Here is a 12,490-nt window from a genome sequence, read left to right as displayed (position 1 = left end):
GGAAATAACATCTTTCTTGATTGAGAATTCTTACCTATTGGGACTGACATATCTAATAATGAGATAGTTGAGCTGCATCCCTGCTATGCAGTGCCATGATGATTCCACATGTCGGCTGGTGTTTTTTTCCTCACCACCACCCTGGTTAGTTACTAGAATAGTGGTGGGAGTGCTAATGTACAGCTAGCTTCAGCAGGTGCCTTACTTAAACATTTGGTCTAAAATTTGCTTCTTGGAATACTAACTGCTTCATGCATAGCCATGGCCGTTGTTAGGCATTGAAAGTAGAATGTGTGCATGAACACCCATACCCCTTAGACACTACAGCAAGTTTCTCTTGCAAAGTGGCGTAAGACGTAAGATTTGAGGCTGGAACTGGGCACCTGGCAGAATCTGCCGTCTCTAACCTACAGTGGTGAAGTGGTGGACTTGACTTTCAAGGGGAAACCAAGGAGAGGTGATGATATTGGTGGGTGGTGAATATTTTTGTGGGGAAACAGTTAGGGCCAGAGGCGCCAGATTGGGAGGGCGATGGTGGAGGTCAACATTGCGTGCATGCACAGAAGCTTCCCGAGCTTTGGGGAGGAGGGGCCAAATTTTAATACCTTAATACTCTAATTTACTGGGAACATTTAGGGAGCTAGCCTAGTCAACCCCTAATTCACTGGGTGGTGATTCAATTACCTCAAACACTTTCCCTCTGACTTGGTGTCTAGAAATGTGATTTCTAAGAAGCAGGCAAGACAGAGGAGACCCTTTCTGAACCAAAGTAAGACACTTAGGTGCTGAGCATTTGGATGACTGTACTGCGAAAGTGTCTACTGTTTTCCTACAAGTGAAGAGGATGGGGACCTCACAAGCAGTCACTTCCTAGGCTCCACCTAAGTGACCTAGGCTCTGTCCAGGTTCCGCACCAGGTCTAGCTACCACCAGCTGCCACTAATCCACACTGAAAAGATCACTCCAGCATTTTATTAATTTACTGGACTTTATATTTTTTTGCACACAATATATGCCATCAGTAGGGTGGGGGGCTGACAAAATAGTGTCTATTGTCACAGGTCAACAAATCCTGCTCCTGCCTTGTAATTATCTCTGTGTGCACCATTCCTAAATATAACTAAGGCAAGGTGAGTCTGGAATAACACTTGCTGCATTCTGCTTTCAATATTATTGTTATTATTATTAAAATCCCATCAAGAAAAGCTGTGGGTGAATTGAAATGCCTCTGGCAAAAAACAAAACACAACATTCAACTTACGGTAGGGCTAATGTAATTGAGGCTTCAGGTTCCTGTTGTCTTTGAAATGGTAGCATCGTACCAAAGCGGTTAACTGCATGGCACAGTTCACTAGACTATTGAACACCACAGCTTTGTAAATCAGAAAACAAATTCCAGACCCTGAGATCTCCCTCTGCCACCACATTTTTTGCCACAGAAGGTTTTCTTATTAAGTGCGTATTGGCATGTTTTGACGGATATCAACGAAGTCCACATACCCACACCCGCTTTTTAAATAGCACCTGATAATACACAATGGAGATAAAATGAATTGAGATTAAAATAACAGAGTCTGGACCTGGAGAGCGGCACGGGAAAACTCAGGCACTATCTATCTTTGAATAGACAAAAGAATCAGCTGCGATTGAAGGTTGTGACTTTGCTTTTCATCTTAGAGTGACTCGGGCTCTTTTTTGCTAAAGTGCTTTCCCCTCTCTTAGAAGCCATTAATATTCCTGACAAAGATGTCAAATCCTTCAGTGTGTGTGTTTGACATTTCTCATGCCAGTCCAAGCTCACCAAGTGCTTTTTTTCACTTCTGTCATTTCTGGCCACTATCAATGCCGTGTCAAGGTATTGTCACAATGGTTTTTACACAACGGTGACCGTATGCTTTCTATAGGGACACCTGTTTAAAACTGGTGAAATTATCAAGAATTTTAAAGTTTGATTCTATAGCTTTATAAACTGCTGAGATGTTTCCTTGCAATTGAGTGGTGGATAAATAATTTTGAGAAGTTTCTTCTTTTGTATAGTCAGGGAAATGGGCCTTGAACATCCAGCTGTTTTTAGCCTTAGAGCCAGTCTACAGTTTAAAATGATTTCTTTGTGTGTGTGTGTGTATATATATATATATATATGTTTTGGTGTCTTCGGGTGTCTTCCCGTGTAAGAGTCGGGGTGTCTGTGCGACGTTTCGACGAGGTCTCACTCGTCATCTTCAGGCTGGTGCTTTCGGCTTCTTGTTACTGGAACAGAGCAGAATCTGGTGTTTGAGTTCCTATAAATACTGTTGAGGGGTGTGGTGTATAGCCTCCAACGTTCTGGGCAGAGAGGAAGTTCCTAGATTAGTGTGCCTTTTCTTCTTTTGTTCTTTAATTACTTGAGGGATATCTTGAGTGATTTCATGAGTGATATTCTGAATACCACTGGGTGGGTCATTAAGTGTAGATTAGTTGCTAAAGCTTTCGTGTATTGACCTCTTGAGCTTGTGAAGAGTTTTTCTGAGAAGATGGCTGTGCTGCATTTAGTTGTGCTCTGGCTTGGCTTCGTGTATAGGGGCGAGCTGTGGTTTTGTGCCTTGTGCCAGCCAGATCTGTGTAGGGATTGCAGGGGGGTGCAGCATGCGGAGGTGCCACTATAGTTTGGCTACTGGATGGAGTCTGTAATATGTCTGTGGAGAGGGTCTGGGTTTGGGTCTGGTGTGGTTGATTGGTGATGGCGTTCTGTGTGCCTCTGGTTCTGGTGTCGGTTTTTGTGGGGAGGGCTAATTTCCAGATGTCTGGCAGGCGGGACGTGTCGTCACGCTTGTTCATGTTGTGAGGGTGTTTCTCTATCTCGATGGCTTCCATGATTATTCTCTTGTGGTGATGTTCCATGTTAAAGAGCAATTTGGAATCTGCAAAATTAATTTCGTGTCCTGTTTCTTTCATGTGTTGGAAAAGAGAGGAAGTTTTTTCTTCTTTTTGACGGCATTCTTGTGTTCTGCGATACGTGCATTTATTCGTCTGTTTGTTTGTCCAATGTACGTGGCTGGGCAGACTTTGCAGGGTATTTCATAGACCCCTTGGTTTTCCAGCTGGATTTTGTCTTTTGGGTTTCTGAGGATATTGGCTATTTTTTGGTTGGTGCAGAAGGCTGTTTTGATATTGTGTTTATGGAGGATTTTGCTAATTTTGTCTGTAGTGCCCTTGATATAAGGAAGGAGGGCCATGCCATTGTTTTCTTCTGTGTCTTGGTTTTTGGGGGGTGTTTCTTTTTGGATTAGCTTCGTAACCCTGTTTTTCTGGTATCCATTGGTGATTAACACATTTGAGAGATTCTGTAACTCAGTTGTCAAGTGGTCTTTGTCAGCCAGGCGTTTGGTTCTGGAGATGAGAGTCTTGGCTACGGAGTTTATTTGTGCAGGGTGGTGGTGTGATTGTGCATGTAAGTAGCGGTTGGTGTGTGTTTTTTTCCGGTAGATAGTGTGTCCTAGGGAGCCATCAGGTTTTTTGTAGATTAGGACGTCAAGAAAGGGGAGTTGGTTGTTGTCTTCTATTTCCATAGTGAATTGTATTTTGGGGTGTAGGCTGTTGAGATGTGTGAGGAAGCTATCTAGTTTTTCTTTCCCGTGTGGCCAAATTACAAAGGTGTCGTCAACATATCTGAGCCAAAGTTTGGGTTTGTGTTCTGACTTGTCTAAAGCATTGGTTTCAATGTGTTCCATGTACAAATTTGCGATGACCGGTGAGAGGGGTGATCCCATAGGTGCTCCTTCTATCTGTTTGTATCTTTGTCCATTGTGGATGAAGTACGTGTTGGTTAGGCAGTGGTTGGTCAGGTCCAGGATGTATATTTGGGGGGGTTGTATTTGTTTTGAATGGCTGTCAAGGCTTCATTAATGGGCACTTGAGTGAAGAGAGATACAACATCGAAGCTCACAAGTAGGTCATCGGGATGTAGGTATTGCTTCTTTATTGTTTCTATGAACTGGAAGGAGTTAGTAACGTGTGAAGCGATGGATTCTGCATAGGGCTGAAGTTGCTTAGCGAGAAATTTAGCGAGATTTTGTAGAGGTGAGCCTATGGAGCTGACTATTGGTCTGAGTGGTGTTCCTTCTTTGTGTATCTTGGGGAGACCGTAGAGTTTGGGGCATCTGGATGATTTTTCTCTGGGGATGATTCTTAGCTGGATTTCTTCACTGATAGGAGAGGCTTTTATTTTGGATTTGGTGGTTTTTTCCAGATAGGTGGTGGGATCTGTTTTTATAGGTTGGTAGGTAGGGTCTTGGAGTAGATTTGATAGTTTTGCTTGGTAGTCCGATGTGTTCATCACAACAGTGGCGTTGCCTTTGTCTGCTGGGAGAATGATTATGTTGTTGTCTTTCCTCAGGTTGGTGAGTGCTTTCTGTTCTTCTTTGTGTAAATTGCTTCTGGGTGGTTTGCTGGAGCAGAGGATGTTGGTGACTTCAAGTCTGATTTTATTGGCTTCATCTGGGTCGATTTTGGTCAGGCTAGCTTCGACTCCGCATATGATGTTTTCCGTGGGGATGCGTCTCGGGGCGACTGCAAAGTTGAAACCTTTGGAGAGTACTTTGGTTTCAGTTGGGGTGAGGATCCTGTCTGATATGTTATGTACTGTTTGTTTCATGGGTTGTTGTGGAGGGTGGCTGGGCTTCTGGCGTTTCTCTAGTTTGTAGAGTTTGTTGGTGTGTCTGTCTGTCTTATGTGAGGTCTCAGTTTCAGCTCTCCAGACGGCTAGTTGTTTGCATTTGTCCCAGAGTGCAGGGTGGATTTTGTTACATAGTTTGAGGTGAAGAGTGAGCAGATCTTTGTTGGTTTGGTTTAGTAGGTATCTTTTCTTATGTATTTCGTTTCTGATTAGGGATAGTTCAGTTCGTTTCAGGATCCTTTCGGTAGCTGGGGTTTTAGAGTGGAATTTAAGTTGGAAGCATGTGGGAGTTAAGTTGTTGTCTCGGCAGTTGCGTAGGAACAGGAGATCACATAAGATGGTGGCTCTTCGGATTTCTAGTTTCTCGTAGGTTCTTGTCAGCTGGAAGGTTTCCTCCCCGTAGAGGTGAGATATTTGCTTTCGTAGATTTTCACGGGTACAGGAATGCAGGTTTTGGTGTCTTCGGGTGTCTTCCCGTGTAAGAGTCGGGGTGTCTGTGCGACGTTTCGACGAGGTCTCACTCGTCATCTTCAGGCTGGTGCTTTCGGCTTCTTGTTACTGGAACAGAGCAGAATCTGGTGTTTGAGTTCCTATAAATACTGTTGAGGGGTGTGGTGTATAGCCTCCAACGTTCTGGGCAGAGAGGAAGTTCCTAGATTAGTGTGCCTTTTCTTCTTTTGTTCTTTAATTACTTGAGGGATATCTTGAGTGATTTCATGAGTGATATTCTGAATACCACTGGGTGGGTCATTAAGTGTAGATTAGTTGCTAAAGCTTTCGTGTATTGACCTCTTGAGCTTGTGAAGAGTTTTTCTGAGAAGATGGCTGTGCTGCATTTAGTTGTGCTCTGGCTTGGCTTCGTGTATAGGGGCGAGCTGTGGTTTTGTGCCTTGTGCCAGCCAGATCTGTGTAGGGATTGCAGGGGGGTGCAGCATCCGGAGGTGCCACTATAGTTTGGCTACTGGATGGAGTCTGTAATATGTCTGTGGAGAGGGTCTGGGTTTGGGTCTGGTGTGGTTGATTGGTGACGGCGTTCTGTGTGCCTCTGGTTCTGGTGTCGGTTTTTGTGGGGAGGGCTAATTTCCAGATGTCTGGCAGGCGGGACGTGTCGTCACGCTTGTTCATGTTGTGAGGGTGTTTCTCTATCTCGATGGCTTCCATGATTATTCTCTTGTGGTGATGTTCCATGTTAAAGAGCAATTTGGAATCTGCAAAATTAATTTCGTGTCCTGTTTCTTTCATGTGTTGGAAAAGAGAGGAAGTTTTTTCTTCTTTTTTGACGGCATTCTTGTGTTCTGCGATACGTGCATTTATTCGTCTGTTTGTTTGTCCAATGTACGTGGCTGGGCAGACTTTGCAGGGTATTTCATTAATGAAGCCTTGACAGCCATTCAAAACAAATACAACCCCCCCAAATACATCCTGGACCTGACCAACCACTGCCTAACCAACACGTACTTCATCCACAATGGACAAAGATACAAACAGATAGAAGGAGCACCTATGGGATCACCCCTCTCACCGGTCATCGCAAATTTGTACATGGAACACTTTGAAACCAATGCTTTAGACAAGTCAGAACACAAACCCAAACTTTGGCTCAGATATGTTGACGACACCTTTGTAATTTGGCCACACGGGAAAGAAAAACTAGATAGCTTCCTCACACATCTCAACAGCCTACACCCCAAAATACAATTCACTATGGAAATAGAAGACAACAACCAACTCCCCTTTCTTGACGTCCTAATCTACAAAAAACCTGATGGCTCCCTAGGACACACTATCTACCGGAAAAAAACACACACCAACCGCTACTTACATGCACAATCACACCACCACCCTGCACAAATAAACTCCGTAGCCAAGACTCTCATCTCCAGAACCAAACGCCTGGCTGACAAAGACCACTTGACAACTGAGTTACAGAATCTCTCAAATGTGTTAATCGCCAATGGATACCAGAAAAACAGGGTTACGAAGCTAATCCAAAAAGAAACACCCCCCAAAAACCAAGACACAGAAGAAAACAATGGCATGGCCCTCCTTCCTTATATCAAGGGCACTACAGACAAAATTAGCAAAATCCTCCATAAACACAATATCAAAACAGCCTTCTGCACCAACCAAAAAATAGCCAATATCCTCAGAAACCCAAAAGACAAAATCCAGCTGGAAAACCAAGGGGTCTATGAAATACCCTGCAAAGTCTGCCCAGCCACGTACATTGGACAAACAAACAGACGAATAAATGCACGTATCGCAGAACACAAGAATGCCGTCAAAAAGAAGAAAAAACTTCCTCTCTTTTCCAACACATGAAAGAAACAGGACACGAAATTAATTTTGCAGATTCCAAATTGCTCTTTAACATGGAACATCACCACAAGAGAATAATCATGGAAGCCATCGAGATAGAGAAACACCCTCACAACATGAACAAGCGTGACAACACGTCCCGCCTGCCAGACATCTGGAAATTAGCCCTCCCCACAAAAACCGACACCAGAACCAGAGGCACACAGAACGCCGTCACCAATCAACCACACCAGACCCAAACCCAGACCCTCTCCACAGACATATTACAGACTCCATCCAGTAGCCAAACTATAGTGGCACCTCCGGATGCTGCACCCCCCTGCAATCCCTACACAGATCTGGCTGGCACAAGGCACAAAACCACAGCTCGCCCCTATACACGAAGCCAAGCCAGAGCACAACTAAATGCAGCACAGCCATCTTCTCAGAAAAACTCTTCACAAGCTCAAGAGGTCAATACACGAAAGCTTTAGCAACTAATCTACACTTAATGACCCACCCAGTGGTATTCAGAATATCACTCATGAAATCACTCAAGATATCCCTCAAGTAATTAAAGAACAAAAGAAGAAAAGGCACACTAATCTAGGAACTTCCTCTCTGCCCAGAACGTTGGAGGCTATACACCACACCCCTCAACAGTATTTATAGGAACTCAAACACCAGATTCTGCTCTGTTCCAGTAACAAGAAGCCGAAAGCACCAGCCTGAAGATGACGAGTGAGACCTCGTCGAAACGTCGCACAGACACCCTGACTCTTACACGGGAAGACACCCGAAGACACCAAAACCTATATATATATATATATATATATAATCAGAGAAGGAAACATTTGTTACCCATTTAGAAACTGTGAAGGATAGTTATTCTAACTCCTCTCCGCTGTTGGACAATATAAATGAAGTGTTCTAATGGGTAACTCGTCAAGGTTAATGCAGATGATGTGGCAATGCCTCTTGTTTTTCTTGAATTGATGGGATTTAAGTGCCGATGGGAACTTTTTATTATTAAGCTGTGTGCCTGGTGGGAGTCATGACTGGAAAGGAATAAATCTCCATCCCTGTGTGCTGTGATCCTGATATCTGTCTGTCTTCAGACTAAGTGAAATTTCATCCCTGATACCACTCCATGTAGTGAAAACGCATGCCAAACACACGTGTGGTCATGATCTCACATAACTGCTTCATTGTGTGCTGAAGCCTCGTGTTCTCAAAATATGTGCAGCACATGTACACACACACACTTTCCATGGGGACAGGAATCCTAGCTGACAAGGCTCGCATCCACAACATACACTTGAAGTGCATTTAAAGTGCACACGTTCCTCCACTGAATCCTGAGAACTGTATTTTCTTAAGGGTGCTGGGAATCGTAACTACCATGTATTATCAGGCGTAACGTGCAGTTTAAACTACTTCTGAGTATTGAGGCAAATGCTGCTAAACCTATTAATACATTGTCTGGTATTGGACACCAAAGGGCACCAAAAGCATTTCTTAAAACTAGGCAATAGGCAACAAAATGACAAACGAGGTTCAGTGTGAAAGTGTAAAATCATCACTTGTAGAAGTGGTTCAGGGTAGAAGTACTGAAACATGATTCACAGTGGCACAAAAATAAATAAATAAATCCTAAATTAACACATAAACAGATGGGATCTGAACATGCAGTCAGCAACCAAGAAAGAAATCTTAGGGTGGTGATGGATACAGGTAAGTGAAAAGCATTAACTCAGTGTGTGGTGGCAATGGAAAAGATAAATTGCATGCTAGAGATTGAAAACAAGAATACCAGTATCATAATTCTTTGGAATACCACCTAGTGTTCTGGTCAACCCATCTCAGAAGGATGTTGTGGTGCTTGACACACACTCCCAAGATTCATCTGAAAGCATTTTAAAATACTACTTTTAAATGTGCCTGGGAATTGCACCCTTTTTTAATGAAGACCTCCTAACTTTTTTTTTAAATTGATGTTGTGTGTTAACTGTTTTATTTTGGTGATAAGTATTTATATTTTGGTTTAAACATCTTATGTAAACTGCTTAGGTATCATGTACATCAAGTCACATAAAATAGTATTAATAAATAAATAACTACCCCCAGGGTAGTGGTGGAAAACACACAGTGGGGCAGCTTTGGATCTATGAGACAAAAGGCCTAGGACACCTTATGGCAACCTGAAGCCATATGGGGAAGGGCCATAGCTCAGTGGCAGAGCACATGTAAAAGGTTCCAGGTTCCATCACGGTGCCTCTGGGAAAGGCTCTTGTCTGACACTGTGAAGGACCAATGGTCTGACTTGGGACAAGGCAGCTTCCTATTTTTGCTGACCACCCAAATCCCTGCCAAGCCACGCTGAGGCTGTCATAGTTTTAATAAATGTGATTTATTCACATATTTACACCTAAGTTTAGATGAAGGGAGTTCAGATCTTACAGCATGGTTATCTTAAGAGAGGATTGTTGCCCCCAGCAGTGCAGGGGAGTCCAAAGTATCTCTCCCAGTCTGCCTTCAGCCAGCCTGCCCAAGATGGATATCTGTCTTTTTTCTCGTATTCCAAGCCTTGCGTCAAAGGCCCCAACTTCTTCCAGTGACATCACACCCAGTTACTCTGGCAACCTTCCAACCCCTCAGTCTCTGTTCACACCTCTGGGCAGGGGGGAAGCACAGTTCTCTTGCACTGCCAATAGCCCTAATGGCCTTGTATTGTTTCTTAATGGCCCTAGCTTGGCCAGGTTGGTTTTGCATAGGCTAGCTCAGGAATTCCTCTGCAGCTGGTATTGCCCCATTCATATCCCAAATAACCAAAATCCTATCATTTATCAATTTCTAGAGTTTAGGGGAGTTTTCCCCTAACCCTATGTTTATATATTTCTAACCTTACCCCCCACTGGAACCAATGGGGAAGGTTTTTTTGTTTTTGTTTTTTAAAGATAACCATGCATAAGAAGATGGTTAAGTCCACAACATAGGAGTGTGTGTGCATGCGTGCACACACATGCACACACCCTCCTGTACATCCTATTTGACTACCTAATCCATTTGCAAGAGCTCTGGCAAACATCTGCTTTCATACACCACACAGGCTTTTAACAACTGGATTTAATATCATTACTTAATCAAACAAGCAACTCTTGAAATCTTTCCTTCCATCCTCCCCAGTTCATTTAGATGTTGCTGAAACTTAAGCTACTGGACTGAGAAAATGAATGCATGACCCGAAATCCCAGTAAATCTACTCTCAGTGGCTTTAGTGAGACCACTTTGCATGAGGAATTGTAGGAATATGTCACTTCCCACGAATGCCCGTCAAAGCATCATTCCCTTGTACCATACTTGCTTGCTTCTCCCCATTTTTTTAAGTGCAAAAGCTCACTTACTTAAGGGATTAGTATGCCTTTGAAGGACTTTCTTTCACACAGAGGGATCAGGGGAAGATGAAACAGGTAGACTTTTAAAAGACGCTGCTCATCCTTAAGCTTCTGTCAGTTTCAGCTCCATTATCTCTTTGGTAAACATCTCCTGCTGATGTCTTTTTCCACTGACAGCTGTTTCCCCCTGTCTCGAACACAAAATATTATACAACCTCTGTAATATTTCAAGGCTGTATTTTTCCACCCCAGCTTCTAAAAAAATAAAAACCTGTGGGCATGCCCTAGTCAAAGGTGAGCAGTTTCAAGTCTCTCTCATTTAGTGGGGAACTTATTTCTTTTAACAAAATTTATATTCTACTTAATAATTTAAATAAACCTCTAAGTGGTTTATACAAAAAATATAAAACATTCGTTTAAATAAATACCAATAAAGTCAACAGACAAGTAGATGTAACAGAACCCACCCATTAACATCAGCAGGGCTTAAACTATCTCTCTTGTTCAGGTATCAATGGCAGACAGAGACACAGGTTTCCTCCTCTACTTCCATGTGCTATACCAGTATGACTTAGCTGAAAGTGGGACATTTTTGGAGGGGGAGACTTTACAAATAACAGAAAAGATGTTTGTTGGATCAATGCCAATAAGAAGCAATTTTATATATCTGGTGTGTATTTTGATTAGGGGGCTGAAGCCTTAATCCGGCCTTCTAAAATAGATGGCCACTGAAACTCTTGTTGTAAAAGGTAAAGGGACCCCTGACCATTAGGTCCAGTCGTGACCGACTCTGAGGTTGCGGCGCTCATCTTGCTTTAGTGGCCGAGGGAGCTGGCGTATGACTTCCAGGTCATGTGGCCAGCATGACAAAGCCGCTTCTGGCGAACCAGAGCAGCGCACGGCAACGCCGTTTACCTTCCCGCCGGAGCGGTTCCTATTTATCTACTTGCACTTTGACGTGCTTTTGAACTGCTAGGTTGGCAGGAGCAGGGACCGAGCAATGGGAGTTCACCCTGTCGCGGGGATTCGAACCGCTGACCTTCTGATTGGCAAGTCCTAGGCTCTGTGGTTTAACCCACAGCGCCACCCGCATCCCCCTTGTTGACCAAGCTGCAATTGGCAGGTGAGATGCAGTACAGAAGTTTGCCTATGGCAACCAGGCAAAGTCTGCCAATGGCACAGAGCAGGAAGAAGGAAAGGTGTTGCCTAGGACATGTTCTCCTTTCCCCGTGCTGAGTCCGGAGTATAGTGTGATGGCCCTGTATCGCATGGGCAATCTGCAGCCCTAGGGCCTGACTGAAAACTAGCAAGCATTCCTTCAAGTTGAGGCAAACTTGTGTAGCAGAGAGGTAGATCATCAAGACTCCAAAAGAAATGGAAAACAAGTACAATGAGCCTGGAGGAACATTTTACACCACACAACCCACTACCATCTCACGCTTTTACTTTTTTTTTGGGGGGGGGAGGTTGGTGATATATCAGCCCAGCGACAATTACAACACCTCTGTATTTCATTACTCCAATCCAGCTGTAGTTGTGCACAGCTAGATAACATGCAATCAGTACTAACCTGGGGGGGGGGGGTTGCACGTATTTACCTGCATTAAAAGATGCATCTTGGCAGGCTTGTGAGGCCATAATGAATTTCCTAATGCATCAAGGAGAGATATTAAATGTGTTTGGTATGGAAAGAGGTGGCAGCAGAAAAAGGAAAGGGAAGATGGTGCCCCAAAGCAGTAGCAAACAAGAGCACAGAGGTAGAGGGGGCATTAATGCAACATTTTCTTTTCTATAGGTGTATTGGCAAGATGGGAAGTAAAGGATAAAGCCAAGAGAGAGAAGGATGGAGAGATGAGGGAATAAATTATTTAGCATTATAAACTTGTACTTTTTAATTGTAAGCAAGGATGTATTGGGGGCAGGAAATGATGAAAGTAATTTCACTTGGAATGTCAGCATTTTTAAAAATAATGTACGGTAGGTGTGTGTTGAACTCAAATGAGGGGGAGAATTCCACTCTTCAAGACCCTCGTTTTCAGATTCACATTGATAGACAGCTACTGTGTTTGCTTCCTGAAGTGTACATTTGCATGCACATATAGGGCACCTTCAAAGCTAGAAGAATTTCAGGATAAAACAAATA

The 12,490-nt window shown here is 43.4% G+C and overlaps 1 long non-coding RNA gene across 1 annotated transcript in view; it reads right to left on the bottom strand.

Moving 5' to 3' along the window:
• LOC309519305 overlaps positions 1-12,490 on the bottom strand; it is a 45,818-nt gene that overhangs the window by 17,071 nt on the left and 16,257 nt on the right. The window lies entirely within an intron of this gene.

This window comes from Podarcis vaucheri (genome assembly GCF_965113315.1).
Source record: "Podarcis vaucheri genome assembly, chromosome: 1".
In the NCBI taxonomy this organism is placed as follows: domain Eukaryota; kingdom Metazoa; phylum Chordata; class Lepidosauria; order Squamata; family Lacertidae; genus Podarcis; species Podarcis vaucheri.
This window is presented reverse-complemented; position numbering and strand designations above follow the sequence as displayed.